The sequence below is a fragment of the Monodelphis domestica genome, chromosome 1 (assembly GCF_027887165.1).
Source record: "Monodelphis domestica isolate mMonDom1 chromosome 1, mMonDom1.pri, whole genome shotgun sequence".
Taxonomy (NCBI): domain Eukaryota; kingdom Metazoa; phylum Chordata; class Mammalia; order Didelphimorphia; family Didelphidae; genus Monodelphis; species Monodelphis domestica.
Genome location: NC_077227.1, coordinates 691936247 through 691956984, shown reverse-complemented (window position 1 = coordinate 691956984; position 20738 = coordinate 691936247). Strand labels below are relative to the sequence as shown.

The 20738-nt window shown below is 36.9% G+C and overlaps 1 long non-coding RNA gene across 1 annotated transcript in view; it reads right to left on the bottom strand.

The window, feature by feature from the left end:
• LOC107650573 (uncharacterized) overlaps positions 1-18215 on the bottom strand; it is a 56575-nt gene extending 38360 nt beyond the window's left edge. The window contains exons 1-2 of the long non-coding RNA XR_008912328.1: positions 17737-18215; positions 17357-17457 (exon numbers count right to left, since the gene is read on the bottom strand). This is a non-coding gene — a long non-coding RNA (uncharacterized LOC107650573). The remainder of the gene's footprint in view (positions 1-17356; positions 17458-17736) is intronic.
• Between the last annotated feature and the right edge of the window lie 2523 nt (positions 18216-20738).

The window sequence follows — 20738 nt, the reverse complement described above, 5'->3', positions numbered from 1 at the left end:
TGAGAGTCAGGCCTAGAGACGGGAGGTACTAGGTTCAAGTCTGGCCTCAGACACTTCCCAGCTATGTGACCCTGGGCAAGTCACTTGACCCCCATTGCCTAGCCCTTACCACTCTTCTGCCTTGGAGCCAATACACAGTATTGATTCCAAGATGGAAGGTAAGGGTTTAAATGTTTTTAAAAAAGGAGAGGGTGAAAGGCAAGGTGGGGAGGAAAGCAATATAAGAAGGGAAAGAGTATGTGGGGTAGCTTAAAAAGACCCCCCAAAAAGAAAAATAAATGTAATGAGAAGTTAGGGAGGAGAAAGGAAAGTAAAATAAGTGTGGGGGTCAGGGGTACTGATTAAAAACAACACTGGTGTAGAAGGAAATCATGAAAGAAGAAACAGCAGGACAAGGAGAGAAAATCAAAATGATGGGGAATACACATATAGTAATCATAACTTTCAATGTGAATATGATAAACTCACTCATAAAGTGTAAGCACATAGCAGAGTGAATTAGAAACCAAAATCCTACCATATGTTGTCTACAAGAAACACATGAAGAAGGTAGATGTGCATAAGGTAACGGAAAGAGAATGGAGCAGCACATTTTATTGGGCATCAACTGAGAAAAAGAAGGTAGGAGTCACAATCATGATATCAGACAAAGCCAAAGTAAAAATAGATCTAGTTTAAAGAGATAGGGAAGGTAATTACATCCTGATAAAAGGCAGTATAGATAATGAGGAAATATCAGTACTCAACATGTATGCATCAAATGGCATAGCATCCAAATTTCTAATGGAGAAACTAGATGGATGAAATTGATAGAAAAACTATACTAGTGGGATACTTGGATTTTCCTCTATCAGAGCTAGATAAATCAAATCAAAAAATAAAAAAGAAAGAGGTAAGAGAGGTGAATGAAATCTTAGGAAAATTAGAGTTTGTAGATATGTGGAGAAAAATAAATAGGGACAAAAAGGAATAGATCTTTTCAGCAGCATATGGTACATCCACAATGATTGACCATGTACTAAGGCATAAAAAAATTGCAAACAAGTGCAAAAGAACAGAAATAATAAATGCAACCTTTTCAGATCACAATGCAATATAAATAATAACTAGTAAGGTTACATGGAGAGTCAAATAAAAAATTCACTGGAAATAAAATAACATGATTCTCCAAAATCAGTTAGTTAAAGAACAAATCATAGAAACAATAATTTCATTGAAATGAATGACAATGATGAGACATACTTTCAAAATCTATGGGAAGGGGGCAGCTGGGTAGCTCAGTGGACTGAGAACCAGGCCTAGAGACGGGATGTCCTAGGTTCAAATCTGGCCTCAGCCACTTCCTAGCTGTGTGACCCTGGGCAAGTCACTTGACCCCCATTGCCTAGCCCTTACCACTCTTCTGCCTTGGAGCCAAGACACAGTATTGACTCTAAGATGGAAGGTAAGGGTTTTATAAAAAAAAATATCTATGGGATACAGTCAAAGTAGTACTTAGGGGGAAATTTATATCCTTGAGTTCATATATTATCAAATTAGAGAGGGCAGAGGTCAATGAATTGGGCATGCAAATTAAAAAACTAGAAAGTGAACAAATTAAAAATCCCAACATGAAAACAAAATTAGAGATCCTAAAGATTAAAGGAGAAATTAATAAAATTGAAAGTAAAAGAACCATTGAATTAATAATATTAGAAGATGGTACATTGAAAAAACAAATAAAATAGACAAAGTACTGGTAAATCTAATTAAAAAAAAAGGAAAGAAGAAAATCAAATTGACAGTATCCAAGTTGAAAAGGGAGATCTCACCTCTAATGAAGAAGAAATTAAGGCAATCATTAAAAACTATTTTGTCCAATTATATGGCAACAAATATGGCAATCTAGGTGATATGGATGACTATTTACAAAAAAATATTAATTGCCTAGTTTAACAGAAGAAGTAGAATACTTAAATAACCTCACATCAGAAAAAGAAACTGAACAAGCCATAAAAGAACTCCCTAAGAAAAAATCCCCAGGAATTGATGGATACACAAGTGAATTTTATCAAGTATTCAAATACCTAATCCCAATAATATACAAACTATTTGACATAATAAGCAAAGAAGGTGTTCTACCAAATTCCTTTTATCACACAAATGTGCTACTGATTCCAAAGCCAGGTAGATCAAAAATAGAAAAAGAAAACTACAGACCAATATCCTTAATGAACATAGATGCAACAATCTTAAACAGAATACTAGAAAAAAGACTCCAGCAAGACATCATGCAGGTTATTCATCATGATCAGGTAGGATTTATACCAGGGATGCAGGGCTGGTTCAATATTAGGAAAACCATTCACATAATTGACCATATCAACAAGCAAACTGACAAAATTCACATGATTATCTCAATAGATGCAGAAAAAGCCTTTGACAAAATACAATACTCATTGCAATTGGAAACACTTGAAAATATAGGAATAGTTGGGCCTTTTCTAAAAATAATGAAAAATATATATTTTAAACCATCAGCAAGAATCATCTTCTAAAAATTAAATTTATATCTCTAATATAAAAATATTATATTTTATGAAGTTTATTAAACATCATTAGAAATCAAAGAATAACAAAAATACAAAATAAATCCACATGCCCATTGCTGATTAGCCCATTTAAAATCTCCACTCTTATCTTACCATCATACTTGTGGCATCAAGCAAGAAGAGAGGAAGTGGGAGGCCTTACTGCCAGTTAAATACCAATAATGTGATCCCCCAATGTGGAGATGCAGGAGAGATTATAGGGAATTCCGGGAAATATCAAGGACTTCTGAAGAATGAAGTCTAGGGTTCAAAATCTCCATTTATACAATCTGAAATGGGGATAATTTAGAAGCATTCCCAATAAGATCAGAAGTGAAACAAGGATGCCCATTATCACCTCGATTATTTAACATTGCACTAGAAACACTAGCAGTAGTAATTAGAGAAGAAAAAGAAATTGAAGATATTAAAATAGATATTGAGGAGACCAAACTATCACTCTTTGCAGATGACATGATGGCCTACTTAAAGAATCCTAGAGAATCAACTAAAAAGCTAGTCAAAATAATCAACAACTTTAGCAAAGTTGCAGGATACAAAATAAACCCACATAAGTCATCAGCATTTCTATATACATCCAACTCATCCCAGCAGCAAGAGTTAGAAAGAGAAATTCCCTTTAAAATCATCATAGACAGTATAAAATACTTAGAAATCTATCTGCCAAGACAAACATAGGAACTATAAGAAGACAACTGCAAAATACTCTCCACACAATTAAAACTAGATCTAAATAATTGGGAAAACATTAATTGCTCATGGTTAGGATGAGCTAATATAATAAAAATATCCCAAACTAATTTACTTATTTGGTGCCATATCCATTAAACTACCAAAAAAGTTTTTTACAGAATTAGAAAAAACTTTAACAAAGTTCATTTGGGAGAACAAAAGATCAAAATCATATGGTACTGGCTATGAGACAGAAGGGAGGATCAGTGAAATAGACTTGGGGTAAGTGACCTCAGCAAGACTGTCTATGATAAACCCAAAGATCCCAGTTTTGGGGACCAAAACCCACTTTTTGATGAAAACTTCCGGTAAGTTGGAAAATATTATGGGAGAGATTAGGTTTAGATCAACATCTCACAGCCTACACCAAGATAAACTCAGAATAGGTGAATGACTTGAACATAAAGAAACAATAATTACATTAGGTGAACACAGACATACTTTTCAGATCTCTGAGAAAGGAAAGATTTTAATACCAAGCAAGAGTAAGAAAAAATTACAAAATGCAAAATAAATAATTTGATTACATTAAAATGAAAAGGTTTTTTACAAACAAAACCAATGCAATCAAATTTAGAAGGGAAACAACAAATTGGGAAATAATCTTTATAATGAAAACCTCTTACAAAGGTCTAATCACTCAAATTTATAAGGAACTAAATCAAAAAAATCAAGCCATTCCCCAGTTGATAAATTGGCAAGGGACACGAATAGGCAATTTTCAGATAAAGAAATAAAAACTGTTAATAATCACATGAAAAAATGTTCTAAGTCTCTTATAATTAGAGAAACATAAATCAAAACAACTCTGAGGTATCACCTCACACCTAATAGATTGGCTAACATGACAGCAAAGGAAAGTACTGAATGCTGGAGGGGATGTGGCAAAGTTGGGACATTAATGAATTGCTGGTGGAGTTGTGAACTGATCCAACCATTCTGGAGGGCAATTTGGAACCATGCCCAAAGGGCACTAAAAGACTGCTCTTTGATTCAGCCATAGCCCTGCTGGGCTTGTACCCCAAAGAGATAATAAGAGAAAAATCTTGTACAAGAATATTCATAGCTGAGCTTTTTGGGGTAGCAAAAAACTGGAAAATGAGGGGATGCCCTTCAATTGGGGAATGGCTGAACAAATTGTGGTATCTGTTGGTAGTGGAATACTATTGTGCTCAAAGGAATAATGAACTGGAGGAATTCCATGTGAATTGGAATGACCTCCAGGAATTGATGCAGAGTGAAAGGAGTAGAACCAGGAGAGCACTCACTGTACACAGAGATTGATACACTGTGGTATAATTAAATGTCATGGACTTCTCTACTAGCAGCAATGCAATGATCCAGGACAATTCTGAGGGACTTATGAGAAAGAGAACACTATCCATATCCAGAGGAAGAACTGTGGGAGCAGAAACCCAGAACAAACATAAATGATTGATCATATGGGTTGATGGGGCTATGACTGGGAAAGTAGACTAAAGATCACCCTAGTCCAAATATTAATAATATGGAAATGGGTCTTGATCAATGACACATGTTAAAACCAGTGGAATTGTATGTCAGATATGGGAAAGGGGTGGGGGAACAGGAGGGAAAGAACATGAGTCTTGTAACAATGGAAAAAATATTCTAAATCATCTAATTAAATAAAATAAAAACAAAAAACCAATGTTACCACTCTGATATACGTCCTCTTCATTTATCAGTCTTCTAGTTGTTCTTCCTGCCACAAGTCTCTCCTCAGTCAAGTCTATCTTCCCCTCAGTTGTCAAATTGATCTTCTTAAATTGTGGGCCATATCATTTCTTTCGTTCCATTCCCACCCCCTGCTTACAAACACACACACACACACACACACACACACACACACACACACACACACACACAAGTGACTTCCTATTATTTTCAGGGAAAAAAAAAGAAATCCTCTGGTTGGTATTCAAAGCCCTTTATAGCCTTATCCACCCCACCTCAATCCCCTCTCAACTTTTCCACAATCCAATTTTTCTGATTTTTTTGCTCTCCCTTAAATAAGATCCTCCATCTCCTGACATTTCACTGACTGTCTTTCCTATTTGTAAAATTCTTTCACTACTTCTCTACCTTCTGGCTTTCATCCAGTTCTAGCTGAAATCTTATTTCTTACAGGAACCCTTCCTGATCCCTATAAAATATTGTATCTTTCATATGTTTGGTTATCTGCATTTTATCTTGTATATATAGCATGTATGTACATAATTGCTTGTATGTTATCTCCCCTATTAGACTGTGAGCTCCATGAGAGTAGGGACTGTCTTTTGACTTTCTCTGATTCTCAGAGCTTAACACAGAGCCTGGGAGTTAAAAATGTTTACTGAATGACTATTACAATAACGTAGATTAAGAAATGACTGAATGGACATGCCAATAAAAGCATCACAATTTGATGTCACCTTGGACAGCATTTTCAAACAGATGGTTTTCCCTTTGTATTTTATCAGCGTCTCAGGTAAAGGTGTAAATTGTAAGCCTATGAAATTTGCAGATGATAAAAAGCTAGAGGGTAGCTACCACATGGGATCAAAAGGTATGAATACCAAAAAAAACAAACAAGCCAAAAACAAATCAGGCTGGATACTCCTTCAAATGAAGTAAGATTAAATTTAGTGGGGATACATGTAAAGTCTTACATTTGTCAAATACAAGATTGTATAGATGTCTATTTGAAAAAGATGAGTGATTTCTGGTGCTCCTTGTGTAATGCACGTAGAAAAGAAATACATCATTTTTCCTAATGCTTCACAAATTCAGGATGAGTCGATAGTGTGACTCAAGGGCTCAAAGCTGATGTGATCTTGGGCTACACTAAATGAGGCACTGTGTTCAGGAAAATGTGCAGGAAAATGATAGCCCTTCTTTTCTCTATGAGAGATATGAAAAGCAGTAGAATGTTGGAATGCTTGATTGGAAGTCAATTCTGGATTGAAATCAGGCTTCTAAGACTAAGAGCAGCAGGCAGCTAGGCGGTTCAGTGGATTGAGAGCCAGTGGATCTAGAGATAGGAGGACTTGAGTTCAAATTTGTCCTCAGATACTTCTTAGCTGTAAACACTGGCCAAGTCATTTAACCCCCATTGTTTAGCTCTCATCATTCTTCTGCCTTAGAACCAATATTGATTCTATGATGGAAGGTAAGGGTTTAAAAAAGAAAAAAAGACTAAGCGCAACCACAATGGGTGGACAGGTCACTTAATTTCTGTGAGGTTCTGTTTGTTCATCTAAAGAATTGGAATAATAATACCAATGGTACCAAAGGGTTGTTGGGAGGCTCAAATATATGTAAAATATTTTGGAAATCTTAGATTACTAAATCAAGTACTTAAAGTACTAAATCAGCTCTGTGTATAGGTACTCTTTCATGGTCATATCATATCTATACAAATATGTTCAGTTTTGGGCACCATATAAGAGGAAGGGAATTGATGAGATTAAGAGTCTATAATGGAAGACCAGCCAAGATACTAGAGCTATGGGGTCAAGGCTCATTAGGAATGACTGAAAAAAAATTGGGATTGTATAACTTGAAGAAGAAGAAAAAAGGCTTAAATAAGATGTAAAAGCTACATTTAAACATTTGAAGGCGAGGTCTCAGGATGGGACTTGTTTTTCTTTAGCTCAGAGAGGGAAACCTTGAACAATGTGTAGAAGATAGATATAAAAATAAAGATTTAAATTTGACATAACTGTAAAATTCCCAGAGCTCCACATTAGAAAAAAAGGAGATTGGACTGTTTTCTTGGGTTTAATCAGACAAAGTCTGGACAACCACTCATTAGATATTTTTAGATGTGGTTCATATAGGTCTGAGTTGAACTCAATGGTCTCAGAAGTCCCTTTCAATTCTGAGATTCTGGGTGATTTGGAGTAGGAAAAGGAGACTCAGATTGAGACCACAGGGCATCTGAAGTAAGAAGAGACTTCGATCTTGGGGGAAACTATTCTGCAAGGTTAAATCAAAGGGAAAAAAAAGAGCAATTATGAGATAAACCAAATTCCTAGAACTAAGAAAGAGTTGTCATTTCTGATGCTGAAGAATAAACATCATCAAAACTGTACCAGACGGTGTCCAACTGCTTCAAGCATTTTATTATTAATAATAGTGAGCATTTACAAAGGCCTTTAAGGTGTGATTTGACCCTCTCAACAATCCTGTGATGTAGACATTGCTATTGTCTCAGTTTTCCAGCTGAAGAAACTGAGGACCAGAAGTTAAACTATTTGCTCAGGGTTGTACAACTAGTAAGAGACTAAGGCAGGTTTTAAGCTCTGGTATTCATGACTCCAAGTCTAATGTTCTGACAATGTACCACCTAAATGCACATTTTCAATTCCTTTCCTATGGGTCTATTGTTAGATAGAGAATGCCATTTGTCAAGAGGATTCTTGTGCTTCCAGGAAAGGAGAAACTGGACCTGGATCTAATTTAGGGTTTAGAGGACAATATTTGTTCAGGTGTCTGAAGACACAAGTCCAAAGCATTGGCCACATTTCTACAATGATTTAAGGCTTACAGAATGTTTCCCTTCTAATATCCCAAGAAGGTAAATAGTGTAAGTATTATTATCCCCATCTTATAAGAGAAGAAACAAAAAGATTTGGAGACACAACAATTTAAAATTATTTTCTGGGAGTCGGGAATCAAAAAGAAGTCTTCTGAATATAAGTCATAGGATCATAGAATTTAGCTTTTCATGTCACCTAAACTAATTGTCATTTTAGAGAGGAAGAAATTGAAGATCAGAGATATGAGAGGCAAAGTAGTATAATGCATAGAATGCTTACTACAGAGCCAGGACAGATCTGGGTTCAAATCTTTCTCCTGCTGCCTCTGAGACCATGGGTAAATTAATTAACATCTTTGAGTTTAAGCCAGGCTTTAAACCCATTCTTAAAATGGGGAAAGTAACAAAAATGAGTAATATGGAATTAGGTTTTGTGTGATAATATATGTATAATATAATAATATGTATAACCCAGAAAAAATAAAATTAAATAAAATGGGCAGTACTACTTCTCAGGGTTCTTGTGAGGGTGAGATAAAAGAATTATTATTATTATTATTACTCATGATCATACTTCTACTGGTAGTCAGTGCATTTGATCCCATATCTTCTGATACGTGGGTCTCTATTAATTAAAAAAACATGTCATCTTCATAAAACTGCTTTATAAGCCCTTCAACTCTCCTGTGTATTCCAGTCTGAAGAAAATTCAGCATCACTCTGGAAGTTAGAAAAATGGGGATAAAGGAGTTTCTCGATGAAGATGTAAATATCGCTTTATAGATGTAGCCTTTCTTGACACTGGGGGCTTACGCATTTCTAATGTTAGTCATAAAAATAATTTGAAAGCAGGAGATGAAAGTGATCATTTATTTAGGGGGCTTTATCAATGGTGGCCTTCTCTCATTTTAATAAATGAAATTTGTTGTATGCAGCTGAGATCACTGAAGCATGCAGATGTACTATCTGCCCAAGAAGGGATTTTAATAATTTACATCCTGCAAGGGTATTTTATGACAGCACTTATAATCCTCTTATTGCTCCAAAATCAACATTTACAGCAGATGTCTTTGACCTGATACAGTTGATAGTCTTATCTCTTTATTAAATGATGTGACTCAAGACCTGCTCAGAACCAGGGGTCTGGAAGAAACTTATTTCTATTTGGGTCTCAACAGTTTGTTCTCGAGTATGAATATTCCATCTTAATTAATACATTCAAAGAAGGAGTCTTAATTTAACATGTACTTGGATAAGGCTTTTTGGACTTTGCAAATGCCCTTGACTAGGCAGCTTGACCAGCCAATAAACCTGATGCTCGGATTTGCCCCTTGCCCCGCTTTCCAGTTTAATCAGCATATGGCTTTAAGCTTTTCTATGGCTGGATCTAGGATCTGGGACTACATCTGTTGGACTATGCCAGTTAATCATGGTGTATTACTGCACAAATGGCAGTTAAGACCTAATGCTGGACCCCTCCCTCTCCTAGTGGCCAGATGTCAACTCCAGAGTGGAGTCAGAGGATGGATGGCAAAGATCGTTTTTACTTCAATAAATCCACAAGGAGTTTTTTACTTCCTTGGCCCCTGTGGTCCTAAAGTGCCCCAATCTGAGCTGGTTTGGGGGATCCTAGGAGGAGCTTGGAAAAAAGGAGAAGGAAGGGTCAAGAAACTACTTTCTAGTATGGACAAAGAGTCCATACAATGCAGGGGAAAGCACAATAGACTTGTAGGTTAGAGCCATTTAGGGTTGGAATGAACTTTCTAGACCCTTTAGTTCAATCTCTTCATTCAGATAAAAGGCATTTATTATGTGCCTCCTATATTCCAGGCATTTGTGCTAAATATTGGGGGATAGATTCAAATATAAGCAAAAAGGACACTTTTTTACTTAAAAATTATATTTAATTAATTAATTTTGAATATTTTTCTCTGGTTACATGATTCATGTTTCTTCTCTCCCCTCCTCCCACCCCCTCCCATAGCCAATGTGCAATTCTACTGGGTTTTACATATGTCATTAATCAAGACCTATTTAAGAAGGACAATTCTTGCTCTGAGGAGCTTCTATTCAAATGACTGGAAGGGAAGGGGAAGAGTGCTAAGCTACAATATCCAGCAACCATGTACTATGCTAAGTACTCTATAAATATTATCTCATTTAATCCTAGGAGGTAGATACTTTTGAGGAAACTGAGGCAAGCAGAACTGAATTTCTCAGAGCCAAATGGCTCCCAAATATCTGAGGCTAGATTTGAACTTAGGGCTTTCTGACTTCAGACCCAATACTCTACCTATCCACAGGAGAGACACTACTCAAAAGGGTGATAAAAAGGGGGAAATGGAGAGGTCAATATATGGGAGTAGGACATGGTACTGAAGACCAGAATGAAAGAAGCCATGGGGAGAATGATGATTGACCCTACTCAAAATGGAGGTACCAGGAGGAATTCAACCATGGAAAAGGAAGTCAGCCCAATAGAAGGATATTCCAGGGTGAGAAAGCTTCAGAGCATGATGGATAATTCAAGGGTGAGGAAGTCTCTTGTACTGAGCTGAAGAAACTGAAGCCCAAAGGAGGAAAAAAATGTTACCAAAGATCATATGGGAAGTCAGAGGGAGAGAAGGACTTGAAGCTGATGTTCAAGGAAACAGAGATTTTTAGCTAGAAGGGGTCACAGAAACCACTTAGTTCAATTTGTACTTGACCAAGAATCCCTTTGCCAATACAGTTGGCCATAGAGCCTCACCTTGAATACCTCCATGGACAGAAGATCTCCTGCTTCCAAAGCCATCCATCCTATTTTTAGCCTGCTCTGATTATTAGGAATTATTTTTCTCTACATCAAGTCTGAAGCTGCCTCTTTGCAACTTCTAATCAGTGCTCCAATTTCAGCTCTTTGGGGACAAAGAATGCAGGAATCATGCTTCGTCCATATGACTGCCTGACTTCCAAATATTTTGAGTGGCACAGTATCCTCGCTAAATCTTCTCTTGTCTAGGGGGAATATGGCTAGTTCCTTTAACCAGTCCTCATGTGGCAGGGCGCCCAGTGTCCTCAACACCATGGCCACGCTCTTCTGCATTGCCTTCCAGTGTCTGTCTGTCCTGCCACAAATGTGGGGCTCAGAATTGAACACAATCCTCTGGATACAGTTTGACCAGGATCTTGTAATCTTTCTGAATGCTGCCTTTATGGAACTCCTTCTAGGACTGAACTCAATTTTTGACAACAATTTCATACAATTGTCTCTCTTTTCAAATCTGAAATCTTTTGGAAATCTGAAAACCAGGGATACACTGAAGCTGATTGTTACATTTTCAGGATGATCATCTTATGTCATAGGAAGGGGCAAACACTACAAGTCAGGGTTTAATGTATTGTTATGTTAACTAACTAGGTTCAAGAAAGAGATGGAAAAATTGCTAATAATGAAGATCAAACTGAAAAGTGTGTCATGAATGGATGGTTCCCCCCCCCCCAGAGAGTCAGTTGTTAAACATTTACTAATATACCCCTGTCTTTTAAACAAGAAGCATTGTTAAACTAACTGATATACTATCTCTTTGAAGTTAAATTTTGACAAATTTATAACTTTATCTTCATCAAATGTTATCATATTTGTCATTTTAATGTGTATATATGTATATATAACACACATATATAGCATAAACATATAATATATATACACCATTTATATATCAAAATATAGTAGTAGTAGTAGTCTCTCGGTAACCAAGGATGACAATTGACTTTGTGTGTTTTTGTGCACAAAGACACTTGCGCATGAAGATTTAAGTGGAAAAGTCGATGCACAGAGACAGTCCCACTCTCTTCACATTGGAAGCCTGGGTCCAGTGGCACGAAAAGTCGTTACACCTGGAGACTTCCTCAGCTGCATTGGATGGCCATGTTGTCTTTTGTGCTCCATCACGCCCTAAGCACTCCACAGTGCTTTGCTGCGTTGCCATCTCAGCCGTTGAACCTTCTTATTGGTTTCTTCTTCCTGTTCTGCCGAAGCAGTCTTCACATGCTGGGTGAGCAAAGCCTTGGTTCACCAGGGGTCCACGATGACCCGATGGCTACTCTCACAAGGTTTAGCTGGCCTGTTGAAGCTGTTGCCCGGGGTGTGGCCACTGCTGCATGCTAGCAGCTACTAGAAGCCACAAGTGAGAGCTGGGTGTCAGGTGAGGGTCAGAGGCTGGAGAGCTGCCCTAGGAGGGCACGACAAGCCCTCCATACCGGAGGTACTACCCCTCCCTGAGCACTCCATATACCCCATCAAAATATATGTTTATATATATAACATTATACTCATATATACAATTAATTTGTTACTAAGTCAGTCATTCAATTCAAATAATGTTTCTTACAGGAAGATACTGTTTTGGGAAGCAGTTGGGTGGCTCCGTGGATTGAGAGCAAGACCCAGAGACAGGAGGTCCTGAGTTCAAATCATATTTCCCAGCTGTGTGACCCTGGGCAAGTCACTTAACCCCCATTGCCTAGCCCTTACCACTCTTTAGCCTTGGAACCAATACTCAGTATTAATCCTATGACAGAAAGTAAGGATTTTAGGAAAAAAAAGAAGATATTGTTCTAGATCCTGCAGATTCATAAGCAAAACTGCATTGACATAGAAAACTCCAGTGGAAGCTGATGCCACTGTAACTTATAATCTTAGAGTTTCCTAAAATGCTGAGAAGTTAAGTGAATAGTTCAAGATCACACAGATAACACATGTTAGAGGCCAGAATTGGACTCAAGTTTAACTGACATAATTAAGAACAGTCTTCTGTCTACTATATCCAGTGATGCCAGTCAAATAGAAATAGATCCCAGTGGACTGTATATTGTTTTAGAAAACAAATTGACATCATACAGGACTGTGTTTTTATTTATATTGATAAACATTTCCCATTTACATTTTAATCTAATTTGGCCCAATGGAATTTTGCAACCCTCAAACCTTGAGTTTGAAACCTTTCCATTATATAAACTGCCTCATTAAATATAAAGATAAATAAATGTAAGGTATTCTAGTGAGAGAGAGAGAGAGAGAGAGAGAGAGAGAGAGAGAGAGAGAGAGAGAGAGAGAGAGAGAGAGACAGAGACAGAGACAGAGACAGAGACAGAGAGACAGAGAGAGAGACAGAGATACAGAGAGAGAGAGAGGGAGAGGTAGAGGGAGAGAGAGAGGGAGAGAGAGAGAGAGAGAGACTGACTGCCAGAACACATTAACAACTGGCACCTGGGGAAGAGGGGAGGATGTTGTCAGGAAAGGCTCCAGGGTTCAACTAGTTAATGAGGTGAATCTTGAAGAAAAACAAGGATGGCAGCTGGAATTGCATGGTGGTTTATTTCAGGAGGAAGAAATAGATTATGGAAATGTTTAGAACTGCCCACCCCCTGACAAGATGATGATGTATTCAAGATGCAGAATTAGACAAACATTTTTGGACATGGACAATGTGGAAATTTTTGTTGCTTGACTATGCTTATATTTGACAAGGCTTTGTTTTTCTTTTCTTTTGAATTGAGGAAGAGAAAATAAATGCTTCTTAATTGAAAAATAAAAAAAATCATTTTTTTAATTGAAATGCTTTGAGATTGGAGATGGAATGTTTGGAGATCAGCACAGGAGTCACTTTGAGTTATAGCTTTCCTGAAACAGTCTGAAGCAACATAAGCCTGAAAGGGTATTGGGTTAGAGATTGTGGAGGGCCTTAAACTTCCTGCTGAAGGCGGAGAGGGTTTGCCTTTTATCTTTGAGGGAAAAAGGTTCCATGGATGGATTTTGAAGAGGTGAAGAACATGATCAGACCTGTGTGATATATGGCTGGGAAAGAGATTAGTCCCAGTGAGAATTAAGATGTAATTGGGTTAGAATGGTGAGAGTGTAGAGGAAGATAGATGTGAGAGATATTGGAGAGAAGACTGGACTTGATTTGGGAACTGATTAGAGAGGGAAAGTAGAGTCTATGACTATAAACATGTGTGATTGGGAGGGTTGCCCTCGGCAGAAATATGAAACAGTTTGGAGGAGGAAGAAGAGGAGAGGAAAGAGGAGGAAGATGAGGATTAGGGGGGAGAAATGATGAGTTCCCCTGTAGATATTATGCTTTTGAGTTATCATGGGGATAAGGATGTGAGGGTATCAAGTGGGCTGTTGTCAGTTCAGTAAAAGAGTTTAGGGATGGATTTCACCTTCATAGGGATGATAGTTGAATGTATGGGAGTAGATGAGGTGACTCAAGAGAAAAAGGATAAATTAAATAGAACATTGGACACCTTTGTCATTTAGCATCTGTTAAGGACTTACTCTGGGCCTGCCAGGCTCTCTGAAGCACTGTAAATACAAATTTAAGAAAAAAAAAAGACAGTCCCTCCCCTCAAGGAGCTTACATTCCAATGGAGGAAGGGTAGCACATAAATGGGAATTGAAAAGGAGCATGTGTGTGTATGTGTGTATGTCTGTGTGTGTGTGTGTGTGTGTGTGTGTGTATTTGATACAGGGGCATGATGGAGAAAATGCAGAGTATAGCCTATAAAGGAATGAGATATGACTGGGCTGATGGCACATTGAATAGGTAAATTACAAGGCTAAAAGCAGTTTTCAAAATGAAGAAATTTCTAGAACATGATAGAGAAAGTCCATAGTATAGTCTGGAGAGGAATGAGATGGATAAAGCCTTGAAGAACAAACACATTTAGGAGATAGAGAGGAATCATAAGAAAGAAAGGGAAGAAGAATGTCTAGGATTTCCTCTGTGAATGGGAGAAGGGATCTAGATCATGTTAGGCTTAAGTGAAGTCTTTTTTTTTCTCTTTTTTTAGGGTGGGGAGGTGTACATTTATAGGGAAGAAGCTAACAAAAAGGGAAAGATTGAAGATGAAAAAAGTGGGGGGAAGATTAGAAGAGATTCTTGAAGTCCATCCTCTGAGTTTATGTCCTCTGAAAACTTGACAAGTAAAATGTTTTCTTGTTTTTTTTTTTTTGGGGGGGGGAATAGATAGATCCTTAGTGTAATCTGGTTTAGAGTTTTCCTTTAAATTACTATTTAACCATTAATGATTAATTTTTGAGTTCAATCATATAATCAGTTTCAACTCTACCTTAGCGCAATATCACATAGTCTCTCTGTCTTCTCCCCAAGGATAACACGAAGTAATTTGTTAAATGTTTTATTGACATCTAAGTATACTACTATATATCTATAACATTCCTTTAATCTGTCATTTCAGTTGCCCTATCAAAAAGAGGAAATTAAGTTAGTCTTCTATTATTTGTTTTTGATGAAGCCATGCTGTTTTTTAATGATCACAGTTATGCTTTCTACAAAAGCAATGAATTAATTTCAGTAGATAGAAGTTGAACTTAGTTGAAATGAGACTTTTGTTCAAATACTACCTTTATTTCACACAAACTGTGTGATCCTCTATGAATCCCTTAACTAATTTATTCCTCAACCTAAACCTATTAAGCAATAGACAATTTAGGGTCTTTAATGGTGAAATAAATTCCCCAAACTGAAAAAAAAGTTGTTCCTTATTCTTCTCCTTTTCTTCTTTTTTAATTTTTCTTTTTAAAAATTATTTATTTAATTAATTAATTTAGAACATTTTTTCCATGGTTACATGATTCATATTCTTTCCCTTCCCCCTCCTGTAGTCAACCAGCAATTCACTGGGTTTTACATGTATCATTTATCAAAACCTATTTCCTTATTATTAATATTTACAATAGAGTGATCATTTAGAATCTAAGTTCCCAATCATATCCCCATCGAACTCTGTGATCAAGGAAATGTTTTTTCTTCTGTGTTTCTACTCCCACAGTTCTTTCTCTAGATGTGGATAGTGTTCTTTCTCATAAGTCCCTCAGAATTGTCCTGGATCATAGTAGAGAACACCATTATATTCGATTGTACCACAGTGTATCAGTCTCTGTGTACAGTGTTCTCCTGGTTCTGCTCCTTTCACTCTGCATCACTTCCTGGAGGTCTTTTCAGCTCACATAGAAATCCTCCAGTTCATTATTCCTTTTAGCACAATAGTATTCCATCACCAACATATACCATAATTTGTTCAGCCATTCCCCAATTGAAGGGCATCTCCTAATTTTCCAATTTTTTGCCACCACAAAGAGTGTGGCTATGAATTTTTTTTGTACATGTCTTTTTACTTATTATCTCTTTAGGGTATAAACCCAGCAGTGCTATGACTGCATCAAAGGGCAGACAGTCATTTAAAGCCCTTTGGGCATAGTTCCAAATCACCTTCTAGAATGGTTGGATCAATTTACAATTCCACCAGCAATACATTAATTTCCCAATTCTGCCACATCCTCTCCAACATTTATTACTTTCCTTTGCTGTCATATTAGCCAGTCTGCTAGGTGTGAGTATTCTACTTTTTGAAGAGTTACAAATCATCCCTTTAATAATAATCTCTAGAATTTTTCAAGAAAAAAAGTCAAGGTCATCAATCAATAGTTTTTAAGGTTCTATTATCTTTTCTTTTTTTTTGGAAGGAGTAGAAGAAGTTGGGATGAAATCTAATATATTTTTTTTTCCTTCACCAGTCCTGTGACACCTAACCTACTGTCTAAGATTTTCCAAGGACCATCATCAGAAGTCCTATTCATTTCAGAGGAATCAGTTTCCTAATACAATAGAGGGAGCTGGATTATAGCAGAGGCTCTCTTACTTTTTATTGATTAACAGATGCCTTTGTCAGTATTGTGAAGCCCATGGGTCACTTCTCATAATAATGCTACTAAATGAATAATATAAAATTTTTGATACAAAGGAAACCAATTATAAAATAATATTTTATTTGATCGTTTCCAAGCATTATTCATTAAAGACAAAGATCATTTTCTTTTCCTCCCCCTCACCCCCCATAGCCGATGCGAGGTTCCACTGGGTGTCACATGTGTTCTTGATTCGAACCCATTTCCATAAGGAAACCAATTATACTAAAACAGTAATTAATAGGTTTTTTAAAATGCTCATTAATCTCTCAGATTAAGAAATTTTGGACTATGAGTTCATATTCACAGTTTTTCTTCCCCCCCCCCACAGCACGCCATCTGGAATTTTTGGGGGGGTTGGAAGATGTATGTTGGAGTCTTGGGGCTGTCACTTTGCATTAGTTTCTTTGTTTCTCTAGGCCTTTGTTCTTTTAGAAAATGATTATGACACTACTACTCTTTCATTGACTTTATTAAGTGCTTCTTGTTTGCATAGGTCTAAACTTTAAATGAGGAATTCATTTTCTCTTATGGAGTTTACAATCTAGGGAGGATACGTAGATGTAATAGATAAATTGATATTGTATAATAGATCAATAGAAATAAATAAGTAAGTAGTTTTCAGAAATAATTTTGAACTGATTAGTGCATTGGAAAAATGAAAGAGCACAGTGATAAATGTAATCTGAGGGGAGCTATAGCTGCATCTCAGAATTTCAACTTTGAGTTTATACTGACCTGCTTCAGTATTCCAGAGCTTCCCACAAATGACTCTTTGGATCTTGCCTCCAACCAGAATATCCCCAGGGAACAGCAGAATACAGTTTTGGTATGGGCCCCTATAGAAAAGATAAAAGAGGTCTTTAGCTTCTGTGCACCCTCCAAAGTTTACAATACATCAAATAAAGGACATCCTTTATTTTACCTGACAAAAAGCACAAACCTCAAGCAATCCCGACAATTCTTCTTTTTCCAGTAAGTCCAACCTCCCCTAGAGACCTGAGCTGTCTTCCAGAATTATAGTGCTACCTTAAGATTGAAAAATGGGTTTTGCTCTTGGAGGTGGCTAGAAAGCCAAGTCTTCTGTCTATCAAGCCAGTATAGTTTACATCACTCACCATAGTAATGAAGGATGAGGATAAAGCTCCCTTTCTCACATGGTGGCTCAGTTCTTTGCTACTCCTTTACTTTGGGGCCATATGCTCATCTCTCTTCTCTCCATAAGGTTTGGTTCCAGAAGTCACTTAGAAGTTCATATCCAGCTAGGAGCCTGAGTCCAGGAACGAACCCTTCTTCTCTCCAGAAGGCTGGCTGTTATAAAAAAGTTCTAATCTCTAATCTAATCTCTCCCCTAGGAATTCCATTGTCTCTGTTACTGTTTCTCCAAAGCTGCTCTCCATTGGGTCTAGAAGTTCTCTGTGGGAGGACTGTGCATATGAATGGGCATCACACTTCCCTCCCCAAGAGGAAAGATACTCTGTGTTCCCAACTCTTTCCCCAGTCTCATCTCTGTCCAGGTTTAGCTCTCTGGTATTTCTCCATCTCTCCAAGCATGGGCTTACTCTCCATGACAGTACATTATCCCTAAATATATCATCATCATCATCATCAACTTTCAGTGTGATGTCAATGGATCAATAAGCTCTCAGAACCATGAGTTATTTTTCATATGCTATCAAGGAGATATAAAACTCCAAAAGTGAAATCACTGAGGATATCCACAATTTATAAAGGGAATATATATTGAAAGCGAAACCTAAGGTATTACCTTTTAAACTAATGAAGTCATTCTCCCTTCCTGTGGTCACTTTCTCTACATGATGCATTCTTAACCTTCTTTGGATATGGACTCTTTGGGCAGTCTGGTGAAGAATAAGCAACCTTTTTTTTTCAGAATTGTCCTTTTCTTCTTTTTGTTGTTGTTTTAGAATTGTTTTTTTTTTTCAATGAACAAAATAAAATGATTAAAATTACTAAAGGGACACATGGGTTGAAATCTATTCATCAGCTAGGGCAGGTAGGTAATACAGAGGATAGAGTGTTGCACCTGGAGTTAGGAAGACTCATCTTCCTGAGTTCAAATCTGGCCTCAGGCATTTAATAGCTTGGAGAAGTCACTTAATCCTGTTTGCTTCAGTTTCTTTATCTGTAAAGTGAGCTGGATGAGGAAATGGCAAACTGCTCTATTATCTTTGCCAAGAAAATCTCAAGTGGGGTCACAAAGAATCAGACACAACTGAAAAACAACTGAACAACAATTACAAAAGTTCATGAAACTCAAGGTAAGAAACTTTCTTCTAAACCAACAGGTCAGAAAATAATTCATGAAGAGCTATTATCTTACATTGAGACATGATTCAGGTGTTATGTGGCTAAATTAAGCGACAAGTACAGAACAATATTATGAGAGTAATCCAGAGAAGGAAGTCTTTTGTGTGGGCAGAAGTGTGGGAAGGTTTGATGGACGTGGTGGTGTGATTTGAACTGTATTTTTAAAGATGAGTAGTATTTAAATGGACACAAAAGGAGGGAGAGGACATTATAGGAGAAGCAACAACATAAGAAAGATGTGGATAATTAGGTGGCTCAGTGGCTAGAGATTGAGGTCTAGAGATGGGAGATTCTGGGTTCAAATAGGATCTGAGACACTAAGTCACTTATCCCCCTTTTTGCCTAGCCTTTACTGCTCTTTAGCCTGAAACCAATACATAGTATTGATTCGAATTTACAAGGTAAGGGTTGTTTAAAAGAGAAAGAAAGATGTAAACAAATATTAAAAAGAAAAAAAATGCAAATCTTAAAAACTAAAGTTTTCTTCATACTCAAAAAATTGGCAAAGTAGACTATGATGACTAGGATGGGAGTAGTCAGTGTTAAAGCAATTGTGGAAATTCAGGGCCATTAATATACTGTTGGTGGAGCTGTGAATCAATACAATCATTCTGGAAAGCAATTTGGGACTATTCCAGGAATGTAAATCAAATAAATAGTGAATTTGACCCAGCAATCTCACAGTTATCCATATAACCCAAGGAAGTCAAAGAGTGAAAGCAAGGTCCCATGCAGAGATAGATATTTCATTTAGGATTCCATTAGGATCTCTTTTGGCACCTTCTCTAACCTAAGGCACTGAGATATTAAGGGACTTGATTAGGGTCACCTGGCCAATATGTGCCAGAAGCAGTATTTGATCCCAGGTCTTCCTACTTTTGAAGTCAGACCAATCCATTATGCCTTTTTCCTCTCTAAATGCACAAAAATATTCAAAGCAGTTCTTTCTGTGGCAAAACAAAAAAACAAACAAAAACAAAACTGGAAACAAATTTAACATCCATTAATTGGGGAGCTGTCTAAGATAATGATAAATGTGAAGAATTCAGAGAAGCATGAGAAGATTTGTATGACTGATGCAAAGTGAAGTAGAAATAAGAGAATAATATGTATAACAACTACAATAAAGTAAATAAAATGGATAATTACCACCAAAACAAAAACAGAATGCTGTGCAATTAAAATGACTAGAGTTGTCTTCCTTCCAAAAATTGGTGAGAAAATACATCTACTACCTTTTTTGGCAGTTACAGGACAACATTTCATTTGATGTCAAACTCCATTGATGAATGTATAACTTTATCTGTATTGATTTTCATATGCTCCCTTTTTAATGTCTTTTGCAAAAAGATGCTATACATATATATTGTGTAGATCCACTATGGTTAACATAAAGACGACCAGGGAAACAATTAGCTTAGACTGGGCAGGCACAGCTAGGTTATGATATGCTTCACTGAGAGGAACTTGTAAATAGATTATCTATTGGATCCATTGAATAATTGAGGATTACAAGAGATGGTTTGCTGGATAATGTAGAGTGGAGGGAGGATGTATTTGGAAAGGAAGTGGATATAAAACCAAGATAGAACAATACAATTTAGTAAGATGCCTATATGAATTAATTAACTAATAAGCATTTATTAAACACCCACTATGAGACAGGCCCTATGCTGGGCTCTAGAGATATAAAGAAAAGATAGGAAAATGATTATGGTTTATGTGTTAGAAAGCGATAATACCAATGGAAGGCATGGATAGAGGTGGAATAGGAAATTGGATTGAGTAT